This window comes from Ursus maritimus, assembly GCF_017311325.1.
Source record: "Ursus maritimus isolate PB19 chromosome X unlocalized genomic scaffold, ASM1731132v1 scaffold_X1, whole genome shotgun sequence".
Classification (NCBI taxonomy): Eukaryota; Metazoa; Chordata; class Mammalia; order Carnivora; family Ursidae; genus Ursus; species Ursus maritimus.
This window is the reverse complement of record NW_024423319.1, coordinates 45,454,534-45,459,356: the sequence shown is the minus strand read 5'-3', so window position 1 is coordinate 45,459,356 and position 4,823 is coordinate 45,454,534. Positions and strand designations below refer to the sequence as shown.

Genomic DNA, 4,823 nt, shown 5'->3' with positions numbered 1-4,823 from the left:
ATGCAAAAAGTGAAATCCTTGACCACTCTTCACACTATACACAAAGATGAATTCCAAATGGATGAAAGAACCTCAATGTAGAGACAGGAATCCATCAAAAGCCTAGAGGAGAACATAGGGTTGCAACCTCTTGACATCGGCCACAAAGCAGCTTTTTTTTCTATGACACACTCTCCAAAGGCAAGAGAAAGCAAAGGAAAACATGAGCTTGTGGGACTTCATCAAAATAAAAACTTCTGCACAGCCAAGAAAAGCAGTCAAAAAACTAAGTGAGGCCAGCCCACTGGAATGGGAGAAGATATTTGAAGTGACACTATACAAGATAAAAGATTGCTATCCAAGACTCCTAAGAAGCTTCTCAAACTCAATATGTAAGAAACAAATAAACAAATCAAAAAATGGCAGAAGATGATGAACAGAACACTTTTCCAAGGAAGACATACAAATGGCTAACAGACTCATGAAAATGTTCAAATCATTAGCCATCAGGGAAATTCAAATCAAAAATCACACTGAGATACCACCTACGCCAGTTAGAATGGCAAAAATTGAGAAGGCAGGAAACAACAAATGTTGGAGAGAGGATGTGGAGAAAGGGATCCCCTTACACTTCTGTTGGTGAGAATGCACATTGGTACAGCCACCTGGAAAACAGTGTGAAGGTCCCCTAAAAGTTAAAGATGAGCTGCCCTTCATGATCCAGCAATTGCATTACTGGGTATTTACCCCAAAGATACAGACAGTGAGGGAAGGGCTCATATGCACCCCAATGTTCATAGCAGCATTGTCCACAATAGCTAAATTGTGGAAGGAGCCGAACTGCCCTCAACATGATGACTGGATTGAGAAGAATGGGTCCATATATACAATGGAATATTACTCAGCCATCAGAAAGAACGCATTACCCAACATTTGTGCAGCAACATGGACGGGACTGGAGGAGTGATGCTAATGAATAAGTCAAGCAGAGAAATACAATTATCATATGGTTTCACTATTTATGGAACATAGAAATAGGAAGATCGGTATCGAGAAGAAAGGGAAGAATGAAGGGGAGTAAACAGAGGGGAATGAGCCATGAGAGACTGACTCTTGGGAAACAAACTGAGGAGCTTCAGAGGGAGGGGGTTGGGAGATCTCAGATAGGCTGGTGATGGGTATTAAGGGAGGGCACATATTGCATGGTGCACTGGGTGTTATATGCAAATAATGAATCATGGGAACATACATCAAAACTAAAGATATACTGTATGGTGATTAACATAACATAAAAAATTATTATAAATAAAAAAATCATTGTATGTTAACTATACTGGAATTAAAATTTAAAAGGTAAATTAGAGATTGTTTAGTGATTAGTAATCTTCTTTTAGTTTTATGGAAATAGATTTTCTTAGTTACTTTCAAAGTATTTAAAAATAGTATTTTCTTTTGATGGAAATTAAATATCTCTAAGATATGTTTTATTCTATTTTTGCAAGAAATTTTTCCATAAATAAATCAAGAATACAATATGCTAACTGAAAAAAAAAAAGAAATTGAATCAGTAATCAAAATCTCACAACAAATAGTCCAGAGCTAGAATGGCTTCAGGGAATTCTACCACAACATTTAAAGAACTAATACCTATTCTGAAGCTGTTTCAAAAATAGAAATGGAAGGAAAATTTCCAAACTCATTCTATGAGGTCAGCATTATGTTGATTCCCAAACCAAGATGAAGACCTTACTAAAAAGGAGAATTATAGGACCAAATCATCCCATGATGAATTGGAGCTAAAATTCAAAGATTACCTAATAAGAATCCAACAGGTACATTAAAAGGGATTATTCACCATGATCCAAGGGATTCTCTGGGCTGCACAATCAAAACATGGTATATTTAAAATTTAAAATAGAACTACCCTGCAATCCAGCACAGTTGATACTATTATGCATTCATCCAAAGAATACAAGAACACTACTCAAAGGGATACATCCACCCCTATGTTTACCCATTATTTACACAAGCTCAAATATGGAAGCATCCAGTGTCCATTGACTGATGAATAGATAAAGAAGATGTGATATATGGAATATTACTTCAGCCATAGTGATGAATCTTGCCATTTTGCAATGACATGGATGGAGTTAGAGCTATTGAAATAAGTCAGAGAAACACAAATATAGGATTTTCACTCTTTTGTGGAATTAGAACCAAAAGAAATGAACAAAGAAAAACAAACAAACATAAAACCACACTTAAATACAGAGGAACAAATGTGGGTTCAGGGGAGAGTGTAGGTGGGGGGAATGGATGAAAATAGGTGAAGGAGATTAAGAATACACTTATTGTGGTGAGTGCTGAGTAATGCATAGAATTTTGAACCATTATATTGTACACCTGAAACTAATATAAGACCACATGTTAATTGTACTTGAATTTTAAAAAGTAAATAAATTAATTTAAAAAATAAAACTATTTCTCATGTAAAGGGGGAGAGAGCGGCATTCTCATTTTCACCCACCCCAAATTTGCCCCCAGTTTGGTATCCCAGGGCTCAAAATTGCTGACACCATGGAGGTGTTTCCTCCTAATTATTCTTAACCCCAGGAGGTTCCTTTTTTAAAATACAAGTAGGTCCTGTGAGATCACCTGGGCCCAGATTCTTACCTTTTGTCACATGCTCCAGGGTCTTAACTATCAACCATAAACAAATTCCATAGTTGTGCTACACACCCCAAATGATATAGAGCAGCACATCTGAAAATCATTTGAATATTTCAAGAAAGAAGCAATAAAAAGTAAAGGATCGTTATAATTCATTGCTAAAAGGTGTTTTTCAATCACACCCTGCATATTATTGCAAATGACTCCTGAGAAAAATAGAAGACTCTTTGAGTCCCAAAGAAACATCACTAATGGTGAAACTTCAGATTCCAAGATAACATGAAGGTATTTGAGGTATGAGAGGGGACAATGCTTTCCCCAAGTGTTCAAAGCCCATAGAGGTTACCACCCACTTAGCCAGTTTCTAGGCCAACTTTGACCACTGGTAGCTTGGGGAGAAACTGGCATGACTGAGATGGAGATTTCCAGAATCTGAGAACCAGGAGACATCTTGGAAGTTCACTCATTTTACAGGTGAAAACTGAAGCCCAGAGGAGAAATTGCTCTCTCATTCAAAGTTGAGGCAAGTAGAAAATTAATTATGGTACGGTGGGGCTAAGTTTCCTTGAGAGGAGATCAGAAGGTGACAGAGGGGAGAATGATGAAACTATTTTAAGGACTCTGCCCTCTTGGCAGCATTGGCTCCTCAGGAAACTATTCCTGCACAAGCCCTACCTAATCGAACCCAGAAATGACTATTCATCCTTTCAGCTGGCTGGCCACCTTTCTAAGCCCAATCTGCACCCTTCTTTACTGTAGCCACTCTGTCCAGGGGAGAGGCCTCTCCATCAGTCCCTTGACTCAGTGAAAGAGAATCTAGAAATAACACTTTTAAACTGAAAACATTTTGCTTTTCATCATAAAATATTAGCCATTAATAACCATGGATCTGGAGTAGAAATAAAAATGTGAACCCCAGGCTGGAAGCATAGAAAAGGCATGGTGTAGAAGGGAATTGAAGGAGGGGCAGAGGTCTGAGGAGAATATCTTTCCAATATTATCCCCTCTGTTGTCTAACCCTAAAATTTCCTTGCTAATCTTCCTCCCAGGGACATGGGAAGGCTGCATCTTCCTTCATTTAAACCCAACAACTCCCACTTCCTTCGTGTCATGGGACTGCCAAAAGGGTAATGAATGAACTGTAGTCTGCTGAAGTTTAATCTATTTCCTTTTTTAAATTTATGCCATTCTGCTCATTCTTAAAACATTTTTATCATGAACTAAGTATTATCAATTTTACCATAATATATTTGTAGTGCAATTTTTTCAAGGAAAATAGTGGATTTTTTTTCAACAATATCTCATTTAGCTGCTTTACTAAATAGTCATTTCCATCAGTTATTTTCTAGGATCCTCATATTCAATATCAAAGGCTCTTTTCAGAAATGCCTACATTTTCATAATAAGAATTGTGGTCTGCTAAAGTTTTATCTCATTATTTGGCCTTGTGGCATTACAAATTTAAAAAGTAAGGAGGAGAGAGGCAGGTGGATGGTGGACAGGATAGAGGCAAACTTGGAGCAGCATTTGGAAGACACAATGAAGAATCCATCCATTGTTGGAATCCTGTGCACAATTCAAGGATCTAATCCTAGGCTGCTGTGGGACCCTGTCCGATGAATATGCTGGAGTGATATTTGTTCTAGCCCAACAATCTGCTAAGCTAACCTCAGATCCCACTGATATTCCTAGGGTGTCTAGAATCAGATAATGGGAATATTATGATCCAGAAACATGACAATATCACAGTGGCAGTGCACAAAATGGCCTTTTATCTCATATCTGTTCTCAGCAGCCTATCATAGGGGACTTATCCTGCCTATGTTAATTATCTTCACCAAAATTATTAAAGTTCCAGTAGTTAAGCCATTTATTTAGTGTGCATTGGACATTTTCTATTAATTTTTAAGTAGCTGCTTTTTTGTTACTCAATGGACTGACTCATCAAATTATTAGTAAGAAAGGATCATGTTTTGAAGCAACAGGTCAGGTCACTTTATTTTTGCATTTTATTGTGTTCAATAAATGGTTGGAGGAAAGCTTGGCTCTTTTCTGGATTCATTAAAAAAAAAAAAAGTAAAGGGGAATACAAAAGAGCCTTTTATATAGGTTACATCTGCCAATATTTATTTTATTAATTGTTAAAGCTAAATTTTAAAAATGTTTTTTGTTAA

General features: G+C 37.0%; 1 pseudogene; it reads left to right on the top strand.

The window, feature by feature from the left end:
- Window positions 1-4,140: 4,140 nt before the first annotated feature.
- On the top strand, window positions 4,141-4,454 carry LOC121102512 (annotated as a pseudogene).
- Window positions 4,455-4,823: the final 369 nt, after the last annotated feature.